Below are 13636 nucleotides of genomic sequence, written 5' to 3'. Positions count from 1 at the left end.
TGCAGTTTGAAATATATAGGAAAAGTTACTAAAAGCAGCAAAGCACTGGTAAGAGGGTAAGGAAATAGCATCCAATATCCAAAATGAAACAAAAAGGGAGCCCAGAACTCAAATGTCTTCAGAACAAATGTCTTCACTATGTTCTGAAGACATGGTCCAATCCAGAAGACAGTTAGGGACTAGAGAGGCAAAATGTAGAGGCCCGGGTCCACCCAGACTGGAGAGTGTGAACATCACTCTTCATTTTCAACTGGGATCTGAAGGCTTGTCACACTCAAGGTAAGAGTGAGCCAGAAATCACCTAGCCTTCATGTGAACTAACAGCTTATCCTTGTAGCCCCTAAGTCGGGTAAACCTGGGTCTTGTCCTGGATGAATGTCCCCTCTGGAGTAACATACAGCCATATTAGGTCTTCAGATTCTTCCTACAAATCTTTTTTAAAAAAATTTTTGGGGGTTGGGGGTGCCTGGGTGGCTCAGTCGGTTAAGCATCCAAATTTGGTTTAGGTCATGATCTCATAGTTCATGAGTTCGAGCCCCAAGTTGGGCTCTGTGCTGACAGCTTAGAGCCTGGAGCCTGCTTGGATTCTGTGTCTCCCTCTCTCTCAGCCCCTCCCCCACTCGTGCTCTGTCTCTCTGTGTCTCCCTCAAAAATAAATAAAAACATTAAAAAATTTTTTTAATGTCCTTCTTCCTACAAATCTAAGATATCATGAACAAGAATAGGCAGGATCAACAAAAATGACAACATACATGCAAACACTTCAGATGTCTGACTTATCATCCTGCCAATTTTTGCAAAGAATTTGTATTACCTGGAAATAAGCAGCTATATTCCCTTCGACTGCTCATCTGTGACCTGACCTTACTGTTATACATCTGCTCTTTGCTCTGGAAAGTAACCCAGAAGATGACCCTCACAGTGCAGAGGGCAAAATAAATTAGACACCAAAGCTAAGATTTCATTTCTCGGGGCTGCCTGGGTGGCTCAGTCAGTTAAGTGTCTGACTCTTGATTTCAGCTCAGGTCATGATCTCATGGTTTGTGAGATTGAGCCCCACATCAGGCTCTTTGCTTACAGCATGGAACCTGCTTGGGATTCTTTCTCTCCTTCCTTCTCTGTCCCTCCCCTGTTCGCACTTTCTCTTGCTCAAAATAAATAAATAAACTTTTTTTTTTTTAAGATTTCAAGGTGCCTGGATGGCTCAGTTGGTTAAGTGTCTGACTCTTGGTTTCTTCAACAAATAAAAATAAAAATGTTTAAATGTTTATTTATTTTTGAGACAGAGAGAGAGAGAGCGGGGGAGGGGCAGAGAGAGAGGGGGACAGGGGATTGGAAGTGGAAGTGGGCCCTGCATGGATGGCTTCAGCGCTGACAGCAACGAACCCGATGTGGGGCTCGAACTCACTAAATCGGAGACCTGAGCCGAAGTTGGACGCTCAACTGACTGAGCCGCCCAGGCACTCCTCAAAATAAAAATAAATTTAAAAAATATATTTCATTTCTTGGGGCGCCTGGGTGGCTCAGTCAGTTGAGCGTCCAACTTTAGCTCAGGTCATGATCTCACAGTTCATGGGTCTGAGCCCCACGTCGGGCTCTGTGCCGACAGCTAGGAGCCTGGAGCCTGCTTCAGATTCTGTATCTCCCTCTCTCTCTGCTCCTCCCACATTCATGGCCTGGTTCTCTCTGTCTCTCAAAAATAAATAAAAGTTAAAAAAAATGTAAATATATTTCATTTCTCGGTTCTCCTACGCTAGGAAAGAGCTGGGAGGTGAGTCTCCATTTCCCTTTTCTCCTTCTCACTGCCTGGAATGTGAATGTGGTGGGAGCCATCTTGGACCACGCAGGCCAGGGCACTCCCCTAGGGATGGCAGGACCATCGGTTAGACAGCCTAGATCTCTGATGCCATGAAACCTCAATACCATCACAATGAAACCCTGGACTATTTATACTTCATCTATTGGTGAAAGAGAAATAAAGTTCTACTTTGTTTAAGCCACTGTTATATTGAATTCTATTACAGGGTTCATATCCTACCTAACCTATATCCTATCTAAGTGTTCATTACACATGAGCGATTTCTCATGTTCCTAAAATCCCCTTAGAAATATCAGTCTATGGGTGCCTGGGTGGCTCAGTCAGTTAAGCCCCTGACTCTTGATTTTGGCTCAGGTCATGATCTCGAAGAGCCTGATTGGAATTCTTTCTCTCTTCTCTCTGCCCCTCGCCCCACCTCAAAATAAATAAACATTAAAAAAAAAAAAGAAATATAAGTCTTAATGGGTTTGTAATATTATATCTTCTGAAGTTATTGAATTTTTATTAACTCGTGCATGTATTCATTTATTTAACACCTATTTGCCCAGGCCCCTGGATGGGTGATAGGTATGTAATAGTGAACAAAACTGCCCTCCTAGAGCTTGGCTCCTAGTGGAGGGAGAAAGGCAATAAATAAGAAAACTAATAAATGTGACGTTTCTATTTTCAGAGATAGCTAGCATGTTCCAAAATCTGTGGCAGAGACTGGCTAATTTGTCACTAAAACTGCTTCCCTCTGCTTCTTTGCATACAGCTGGACCACATTTCCCATCGTCCCTTGTAATCAGGTATGTGAGGCAATAACACCAGCAAATGTGTTGTGATGGATCTCCAGGTGTGACCCTGAAAACCTCCCACTTGTGGCCCTCACCTCTTTCAACACCCACCGGTAGAGAGGACTGGGGGCAGGGGCAGGCCGACTAAAGGAGCCCAGAGCTGCCAGATGGGAGGAGCTTCAGTCCCAGGGTGACTCAGGGGCAGAGACCCCCTACTGATTGCATTTACACTATGGTGTGAAGGAAAGATAGATTGTATCAAGCCACTGAAATTTGGGCTTCTTTGGTTAACAAGAGCTTGTGGGGTGCCTGGGTGGCTCAGTCAGTTAAGTGTCTGACTTCAGCTCAGGTCATGATCTCCCTGTCCAACCTGAGTTCAGGCCCCTCGTCGGGCTCTGTGCTGACAGCTCAGAGCCTGGAGCCTGTTTCCGATTCTGTGACTCCCTCTCTCTCTGCCCCTCCCCCACTCACATTCTGTCTCTCTGTCTCTGAAAAATGAATAAACCTTAAAAAAGTCTTCTTTTAAATAAACTTTAAAAACATTTTTTAAAAAGCTAGTAATTTGCCTTACCTAATATGTTCCATGAAGCAAAGATTCTGGAAGACTGCAAAAAATGGCTCCAATTTTTCAACCCTCTCTGTCTCCCTGCCTTTCACCATCTGACTTCAAGGCAACTCCCATCAAAGGGTGGAGTCTATTTCCCTGCCCTTGAATCTGAGTAGGTGTTGGGAACTGATATGGTCAACAGAATGAGGAGCAAGGAATAGCAGAACAGTTGCCAGCGATAGCCAACTGATTCAGGCTGCCTGACCAAATAAATCCGGCGGGGGGGGGGGGGGGTGGAAATGCCTAGGAGGTCCCCCCACCCCTTCCCCATACAGTTATCATGGACTTCAGCATGCTGATAAAAATTCCAACAAAGCAGCTCGTCTAACTTTATTCAAGCCAGCGTTTCCCACGTTTCTTTTCGCAAGGAATCCCTTTACCTTCAAATGACATCCCATGGGTCTTTGTCAAATGTTAGTGGGACACGGGATTATTTCCAATTTGTTTTTGGTTTTGGTCTGTTTTTTCTGTTATTATTAGAAAATGGTGCCATGAAAATCTCTTTAGTGAAATCTTTTCCCACTTGCTGGATTCTTTCAGAGGCTAAATTCCTAGACGTATAAATGGTGAATTAACAGATACACACATTTTTAGGCTTTGAACTCAGGCTGTCCAATCCTTCTCCAGAAGGGTCATTCCCATTCCCATCCCAACCATGGTGAATGAAATCTCACATTTACCTGAACTCTCCTCAGCTATAGGGAACCACATTTCAAACATCTTTGCCGATTTGACAGGCAAAGGGATGTGTTTCAGTATTTCAAGTGGCAATTATTTGAACATTACTTTTTTTCTATTTGTATTTCTTCTGTGAATTGTCTTTTCCTCTTATTTGCCCATCTTTTGGGTATTGGGTTTTCATGTTAATTCCACATTGATATATTAATATCTTCGTTACAAGATGCTAACCATTTGTCAGTTTTGCCTGTCGCGAGTATTTTTCTCCGGTATTTGCATAACCTCAATTTTAGTCATGCCCTTTTTGGACACATGCAATATTCAATTCTTTAAACAGTCAAATCCATCAGTCTTTTCCTTGGTGATTTGTTCTCCCATTTTGAAGTTCAGGTAGTCTTTTCCAACCCAGAGTATTAAATATTTATTTCATCTTCAAGACTTTTATTGTGTAATTTTCTTCCCATATTTTACTCTAGTCCATCTGGAATTTATTTTTATTTGTCATGTAAGATGAGGCTCCAAATTGATATCTTCCCCCAAATGGCTGGAATATAAATCCAATTGGTATGACATTATAGTTCTGTTCTACAATACATTCTTGCTTTCTTTATTCTGTCTTTGGCCAGCCATTCCGGTAAGATACCCAGCATGACTGCTAGTTCATGGAAATCACATTTTAAATTAGGTGAAGTCCGTGATTTTGTCTGCTTTATCTCTCATGTATCTACAGGACCTAGAACAGAACCTGGTGCACAGCAGTTGAGTATCTCAGTGAATGTCTGGTGAAAGAATAAATGAGGGAATGAATGAATGAAAGAATGAGGGAATGAATGAATGCATACAATATGCCAGCCTTAATCTGGGCAGTGAGTTTATTTATGTTGGGAATAACATCCTGCCCCTTTACTCCATAAGGCCCACAGAAAATAGGAAATAGTTTGCTCAGCCTATATCAGGTAGCTCTTGCTGCATAACAAATTCCCAAAACTAGCGGCTTAAACAGCAACTATGTTATTATTTGCTCACTGCCCTGTGTTTTAAGAATTTGAATTGGACCCAACAGAGATGGTTTGTCTCTGCTCCACATGATGTCAGCTGAGGCTACAGCATCCAAGAAGGCTTCTTTATTCATGTTTCTGGTGTTCCAAGAAAAGCTCAAACGGCCGAGGGACAGCTAGAACAGAGGTCACAGATTCGGGGCTATCAATTCTCGCTATCTGGCTTCCTCAGTTCTCCATGTGGCTTTTCCACGTAATCACTCTGTGTGGCCTTGCCATGCGGTCTCCCCGACAGGGAGCTCAGCGTTCCTGAGTACACGAAAGCAAAAGCTGCCAAGCTTAAGACTGAGGCCAGAACTGGCAGAGGGTGACTTCTGTTACATTCTGTTGGTTAAAACAAGTCACGTGCCCAAGGCAGAGACAAGGGAGAGGACTGCGGGAGAGCGTGAGCAGTGAGGTATAGTTCTTTGGGAATCTCAGTATAACTGACTTCCACAATCCAGTAAATGGCTCCTTACTGACCTTTCGCAAGGGTCAGGCAAGAAACAGATGCAATGGTGGGCCCCACAGACGCACTCTCCTAAAATGCAGTGAATGTATGGGCCCAGGCCGTTACTGGGCCCTGAGGCAGGTGCCTCTCCCAACCTGAGACAGTACATGCTCAGGAAGGCTTCCAGGGAAGGCTTCCAATAAAGGTAACTACAGACCTGTGTCTTAAGAGTGAGTAGAACACAGTCAGTGGAAGAGCATGTACAAAGGCACAAAGGTAAGAAACCACTTGTGGGAATGCAAGCTGGTGCAGCCACTCTGGAAAACAGTATGGAGGTTCCTCAAAAAACTAAAACTAGGACTACCCTACGGCCCAGCAATTGCACTACTAGGTATTTATCCAGGGATACAGGTGTGCTGTTTCGAAGGGACACGTGCACCCCCATGTTTATGGCAGCACTGTCGACAATAGCCAAAGTATGGAAAGAGCCCAAATGTCCATCGATGGATGAATGGATAAAGAAGGTGTGGTATATATATATACGATGGAGTATTATTCGGCAATCAAAAAGAAGGAAATCTTGCCATTTGCAACTACGTGGATGGAACTGGAGGGTATTGTGCTAAGCAAAATTAGTCAGAGAAAGACAAAAATCATACGACTTCACTCCTATGAGGACTTTAAGAGACAAAACAGATGAACATAAGGGAAGGGAAACAAAAATAATATAAAAACAGGGAGGGGGACAAAACAGAAGAGACTCGTAAATATGGAGAACAAACTGAGGGTTGCTGGAGGGGTTGGGGGAGGGGAGATGGGCTAAATGGGGAAGGGGCACTAAGGAATCTACTCCTGAAATCATTGTTGCACTATATGCTAACTAATTTGGATGTCAATTTTAAAAAATAAAAAATAAAACAAGTTAAAAAAAAAAACTACTTGGTGACTACTTCAACCAATAGACGGCAGGAGAAGTGATGCTGTGTGACTTCAGAAGCTGAGTCAGAAAAGGCTAAGCAGTTTCTTTCTGGATCTTTTGCGACACATGCTCTGGGAGAAGCCAGCCACCATGTAAGATTGCCACGCTGGAGTGGCCATGTGTATTTGCTCTGGTCAGCAGCCCACTGACCTCTCATCTGACGGTCAGCAACATTGCCAGCTATGTGAGTGAGCCACCTGGGACACCAGGCCCGTCGCGTTTTCAAATGACTCCAGCCCACTCAACATCTGAGTTCAACCATACGATGGACACCAAGTAAGAACAGCCCCACTGAGCCCTTCTTGACTGATCCATAAAGTCAGAGGAGAAAGAAAATGGTTGACTTAAGCTGCTTAGTTTTTGGATGACGTGTTGTGCAGCAAAAGATAACTGAAACACTGGGGTCGCTAATTCTACCCTAACCCTAGTCCTACAGCAGCAAGACCTATAATGTGACTCAGTGAGGTGGGGACACCACGGCACGGTGGGGACCCTGGTTTGTCCGGGACCCCGTGCTGTACTGCTCTAGGCTGTATTTGCCCCCAGACCTGTTCCTCATCCTCCTCTTTCTGCCTGCATCCCAGGCCACAGTTTCCAGCCTCTCCCTTTATCTGGATTTACCTGGGGTTCTGCCAACAGGAAGCGGTGGCAGGAGCCCAGCGAGTGGGAGCAGCAGGCCAAGGCAATTCTTGCCTCTCCCTGTGGTTGTGCCTCCCCACAGCTCCAGCCGGCTAGACAATCCTTCTGGGTCTCCAGCTTCTATGAGGTGACTTTGTCTCTGGGTCTGATGACGGTAACTCCTTCCTTTGTTCCTCCAGCCTGGAGTGACAGTGGCTTCCCACTGCTGCTAATTTCTGATTCTTCACTGGCTCCTACTTGGCCCCTTAGCTCCTCCATCTGGTGCATAACCACCTCCGTGTGTTAACGTCTCTCTTTTCTAATATCTGTATCTCCATCAGCTAAACCTTCATAGGTTTAGCAGCTCCAGCCTACTGTGCCCAAGGAGAAAAATGGCCTCCAGGGGTGCCTAGGTAGCTTAGTCAGTTAAGTGTCCAACTCTTGGCCTCAGCTCAGGTCATGATCTCACAGTTCATGAGATCGAGGCCCACATCAGGCTCTGTGCCGATAGCACAGAGCCTACTCGGGATTCTCTCTCTCCCTCTCCCTCTGCTCCCCCTCAAAATAAATAAATGAAACATATAAATAAACATAAAAACATAAAAGTGGGCTCCAAGTTGTCAGATATCCCAACACGGCAGAAGGCAGAAATCAGGAGGGTCATCGGGGTGTTCCTATTTTTCAAACACTGTGGACGCCAGTGGTCCTCTGACTTCAGAGTAGGTAGAAGCCACAAGAGAGACTGAGGAGGAGCACTTCCTAGGTCAGTGAACAGACCTATCTTGAGCACCTACTATGTGCAGGTAGGAGCTGGGGACAAAGTGGTAAGCAAGAGAGGTGAATCCCTGCCCTTGTATGCTTACGACATTTAGTAGAGGAGACAAACAAATGAAGAAGAGGAAGAACAATGTGTGTAACATGCCACGCAGAAGGAGAGGTGGGTGATATGTGAATGTGGGCGTCGGGGAGTCAGGCTTCAGTTGGAGTGACACAAGGACAGCATTGAGATGGGGCATCTGAACTGAGAGACCTGAAGGACAAGAGAGCTAGACCTACACTACAAAGATCTGGGAGAACTCTATTCCCAGAAGAGGGGATGGCCGTCACAAAGGCCCCGAGCCAGGAAAGAGCTGGGAGTGTGTGAGAACAGCGAGAAGAGATGGCTGGGGCCGAAAGAGTGAAAGGGAAGTTGGAGGACAATGTGAGGTTGAGGAGGCTGCGGAGGTCACGTGACGGAGGGCTGCAGCAGCCACAGGAAGGAGCTCGGAGTTTACAGTAAGTGCAACGAGAAGCCATTGGAAGGTTTTACGCAGAGAAGTAATACGATCTGATTTATGGTTTTGAAAGACACCCCTTGCCCCTCCCCTCAAGCCGTGGTGAGAGGACTACTACAAGTAGGACACAAGATTAGAGGCAGGTTTGTTAGCAATTGTGGTGGTCCATTTGGTGCCGAATGGGGCTCAGACCAGGGTGTTAACAGAGGAGGGGTGAGAAGTGGGTGGGTTTGGGAGAGTACTGCATCACAGAAAGCAGAAGGGGAGTTTTCAGACGGGATTGGTCTGAAGGACTTGTTAAAATGCAGACAGCTGGGTCCTATATCCCCAGGGATTCCAGTTCAGTGGGTCTGGGCAGCAGAGAATTTGCAATTGTGACAAGTTATCATGTGCTGTTGCTGCTGCTACTGACCCAAAGATCACATTTTGAAAATCACTAGGTTGAAAACAATGCTAATAGAAATATAATGTAATATGTTTCTAATAGATTTATTTCTAAAAATATTTCTAATAGAAATATAATATATATAATAACATGTGTTATTTAAAAAACTCTAGTAGCCACATTTCAAAAGAAAAGAAAAGTGAAAGTATTTTGATAAAATATTTCAATCATATATTTTATTATTAATATATCCCAAATACTATAGTTTCAATACATTATCAATGTCTTTAAAATTCTCAAGACATTTTACATTCGTTTTTTTTTTCTTTTCTTTTCTTTTTTTTTTTTTGTAGTAAATCTTTGAAATCCCAGTATGTATTTTATACTTAGAGCACATCTCAATTAGGACTAGCTAGCCCACTATGTGGCTAGTGCCTACTAATACTGGCCAGGACAGGATAGGCCCATCATGGCAGGATCATTGAGTTAAAGATAGAGAAGTGACTCTTGAGTTTGGCAATAGGGAAGAGCTTTAGCAACACAAAACTATTGGGGGTTTGTGTGTGTGTGAAACAGAGGGAAAGAGATGAAGGGGAGAGCATGTAGACACTTCCCTCTTAAAGTTTGGCTGTGTTTTTATAATGGATGGGTCAGGCTGACAACTCTCAAACCCAACATTGGATATTAATATCACACGCAAAGAAACATCAAGACATTATCATGTGCCTCCTGAGCGAAGAACCCAACATCACCCATGAAGCCTACTTACCTCCAAATTAAACCTGAATCTGGGGGTGCCTGGGTGACTCAGTCGATTTAGCAACCAACTTCGGCTCAGGTCATGATCTCACAGTTCATGAGTCCAAGCCCTGCTTCGGGCTCTGTGCTTACAGCTCAGAGCCTGGAGTCTGCTTTGAATTCTGTGTCTCCCTCTCTCTCTCCCCCTCCCCTGATTACGCTCTGTCTCTCTCTCTCTCTCTTAAAAACAAATAAACATTTTTTAAAAATCAAAAAACAAAACACAAAACACCTGAATCTGACGCAGCCTCTACATCTGTTTGCAGGACATACAGGAGACAGAAGAACATAACGAAGGACACCAAGTGCAACCAGCCAAATCAGACAGGTACCTTTGTGAGAGGTACCAACAAAATGCAATGCACAGATCCTGTTTGGATTCTGATCTGAACCAGTCAACAGTTAAGACATTTATAAGACAATCAGGGAAATCTGGAGACAGGTTGGATACTGAATAAAATTAAGAAATTATTTGTTTTTAGGTGTGATAAAGGTGTTATTTTTTGAAAGAACCTTGTGTTTTAGAGATACATATAAAAGTATTTGTGGATGAAATATGCCGTCTGGGATTTGCTTTACACTAATTCTGCAGGGAGAGAGGCAGAAAAAATAAAACAGGATTGGCCATACGTTGATAATTGCTGAAGAAATGTGCTGGGTACCTGGAGGGTCATTACCCCATTCTTCCCGTGTGCACGGTTGAACATTACCATAATGGGGGGGGGGGTGTTGTTTATTTTGTTTGTTTTTTAAAGGAGGGAGAGGGGGTAACTGAAGGAAAAGAGAGAAAAGAAGGGGAAGGGATTGTTTTCTTTTAAGACTGAAGCGCCATGAACAGTCTCGAGAGCCGGCAAGGGTTAGGGGAGATTCAGCAGAGCCGCAGGCGGCTGAGCTGGCTCCAGGGCATACACAGCGGCGGGGGTCTGGTCTCGCAGTTCCCTGAGTAGGGGATTGCGCAGCACCCCACGCCCCCACGCCGTTGCTTTAAAGCGGCGGCGACTCCCGGGACTGAACAGCTGCTGCCCCTACCCACCCGCTAAGGTCCATCTGGCTAGACCAACCGCCCGCGCCGGCGCAGCATTTCCTCCACGGGGCGCGGGCCTCCGTTCCGCCACCCCACAATTCCCCGCGCCGCTCCGGAGGCGCGCTCTCGGTGGGGGTGAGGTCTCAGCCCCCAGATTTGAGCAAGGTGAGGCAGAGGGTGTCGCGTGGCCTTCTGGGAAATGCAGTTTACTTCCCTGGCTGGAACCACCGCTTAAACCACCCACGAGACTACGTGCCCCACAATGCGCCGCGCGCGCAGCGGCTGAGCGGTGTGTTGCTGCCCCCTAGTGGCGACTGAGGGGTTGTGTCCCGACCTGGGAATAGTGCTGAGAGGAGCAGCAGCGGGGACGGGACTTGGGGACTCTGGGTTGCCCTGGGAACCTCTGGGAAGCCCATCCAGATGGTGAGGCTTCCAGACATGGGCCAAGGAAGAGTGGTGGTGGTGAAGAAGTTGGAGGTAGGGGCCACTATGAAGATTAAATGAAATCAGGACAGTAACTGTTGGCTCTATATTATCGTTATCATTATTACAGCTAGTACTTATAGAGTAAACACATCTGTGCCAGGCACTGCTCCCAGCTTCTTACATGAATTATCTTATTTAATCCTCCCAACAGCCATATGAGGTGCTATCAGCCAGCCCGCCTCTTGAAGGAATGAATGAAGAATGAAGTTGAGGCCCAAAGAAGGGAATAATTTGCCCATAGTCAATTCAACTGGTCTGTAACAGACCTGGGATTTGAACTTAGACTGTCAGGCTTCAGAGTCAGTACTTCTCTTCCCCAAGACTGCAACACCCTCTGATCATTCAGTTAAATTATCCCAAGATACTAATTAGCACATGAATCAACTCAAAATGGCTATTAGCATGTGGATCTTTTTGAGTTGGTGATTGTTGGTTAGTGTTCCTGCCCAAGTTTGTGATTTAGCCCTGCTCCAGGACAGAGTTTACAGTCAACATAGATTTACAGTTTGCACATGAATCAGCACAGGTTTGTGTTCACAGACATCGGATTTCTGATTAGCACTTGAATCAACAGTGGTTTGTGTTAGGAGCTGGAATCATTAGGTTAATGATTAGCACACAGATCTGCAGATAATAGATAGATAGATCACACAGATAATACAGGGATTATGTTCAAACCTATGTACCCCGTTCTGGTCCAGGTGACTTCGTCCTCAAATGTTGCCCTCATCCCTTCACTGAACCTCCACTCCCCACCCCACCATCACACACAGGCAGGCAGACCTGGTGATTTCTTTGTCCCTTCCCTCTCCCCAATCTTGTTCATAATGGAATATCACAGCGACAAACACAGGTCCAGAAACTACCTGTTCTCTTTCTGCCTTATGAGGAGACAAAATTCCAAAGCCTGGACTGTGTGTTCACAGTGCTGATTCACAGGTGTGTTCCCAGCACTGGGCCTGGCACAGTGAGGGCTCAATAAATGCTTGGGGGGAAAAAAGTGTTGGATACTCACTATCATCTTTCGGCACTGACCTAGAGATTTATCAAATCAAGCCAGATTCACTTTGCCCTCAAAGGAGTCAAATTTGTGATCACCCACCCCAAAGGCCGGGACCAGGGTAGGTGGGTGGGTGGTCAGCGTGGGGCTGAGACGTCTCCCTGGAGCAGGATTCGGTGTAGTGAATAGGAGATCCCACAGCCTCTTCCTGCTGCTTCCCCCTGAGGTTGTGGATCTGGTGGTGGTTGATGTTGGGTCCATTATCATCCACACACTCTGCATAACTACGATGGCAGGAAGCTGCCCAGCCTGGGGATTTGTTCTCAGCCCTCCTTGCATCTGGGGTGGCTATGTGATTAGTTCTCTCCAATAAAATACGGGCAGAAGGGAGGTTTATAGAAGGTCACTTCTGGGCCAAGCTTTTTAAGAAGCTGGTGAAACTTCTTTACCCTCTCTCCTCCCATTTGCCAGGTGGAAGCAGATAATTTGGAGCCCCAGGAAATGATGGAGGCACAAGATTAACCAGTCTGCTGTGTGAGTCACCAGATGGAGGACAGATGCCAACCAAGCAGGACACCTGTGGCAAGAAATCAACTATTGTATGAAGTCATTGAAATCAAGGAAGTTCTTTGTTACAGTAGCTGACATTACACTTACTGATACTCCGACCCTTCCTCTCTGGGCCCCTGATATCAATAAACCTTGAGCACCCCCTGTCATTCTGTGAAATGAAACTCTAATCCCCAATTGTGGTGTTCAGGCTTTCACATAGCGTTTTCATACAGTGGCCCACTGGCTATATGTTTAAAACTCATCGGTGTATTCCACTCCATTCTTTGCCCAAATATAAACTTGTCCCCATGTTCTTATGGAAGTCTTCTTCCACGTTGACAGGTGGAAGTCATTAAAGCAGACCCTGAGCCTCACGTTAGGTCTTCCACCATAGCTAAGCAGAACCTCATACACAGGATCTTGTGGTTGCCCTGTAGAAGTCAGTGCTTGCCTGGAACCCATCAGTCTGATTTACGGTGGTGGTTAGTGTATATGTTTGGGAGGGTGGGGAGTATGCACTCGTCTTCTTGCCCCTCTCTTTTGACCCATCCGTATGGAAATGCACCTTCCGACCTAATCTTTAAAGCCAGTTCCTAGTCTGGGGCATCTGGGTGGCTCCGTCTGTTAAGCATCTGACTCTTGATTTCAGCTCAGGTCATGATCTTGTAGTTTGTGGGTTCAAGCCCCACATCAGGCTCTGTGCTGATGGTGCGGAGCCTGTCTGGGATCCTCGCTCCCTCTCTCTCTGCCCTGGGCTCATGCTCTCTCTCTTTCTCTCAAAATAAATAAATAAACTTAAAAAAAATAAAATGAATTCCCAGTCCTCAGTATCAATTCATGTGCTAATTACAAAGCTGAGCTAATTCCAATGAACCCCACTGGCTAGGCTTGGGTTGGCAGGGACTAGTTGAGGATAAGGGGACACCACCTCCATCCATGATTGCTCAAACAACCTCCAACTTGAAGAGGGCCTAAGTTTATTTATAAAGTGATTTTTTAACAGACTTCATTGATTTGAATACCTTATAGGTATTTGATACGACTTTCTGAATGTTTCTTGTGTATATATGTGGGAATGTGGCTCACACATGCATGCAAGAGAGAATCTGTGCAGAATGTGTTTTTACACATATGATCTCTCACATGTCTGAG

At 45.4% G+C, this 13636-nt stretch overlaps 1 long non-coding RNA gene across 1 annotated transcript; it reads left to right on the top strand.

The window, feature by feature from the left end:
* The first annotated feature begins 10724 nt into the window (after positions 1-10724).
* Positions 10725-12651, top strand: LOC102965465. The gene is made up of 2 exons (XR_446924.2): positions 10725-10923; positions 12404-12651. It is a non-coding gene; the product is annotated as an uncharacterized LOC102965465 (long non-coding RNA).
* Positions 12652-13636: the final 985 nt, after the last annotated feature.

Source organism: Panthera tigris, chromosome E2, assembly GCF_018350195.1.
Source record: "Panthera tigris isolate Pti1 chromosome E2, P.tigris_Pti1_mat1.1, whole genome shotgun sequence".
Lineage (NCBI taxonomy): Eukaryota > Metazoa > Chordata > Mammalia > Carnivora > Felidae > Panthera > Panthera tigris.
The sequence above is the reverse complement of the archived record's forward strand: the minus strand, read 5'-3'. Positions and strand labels throughout refer to the sequence as shown.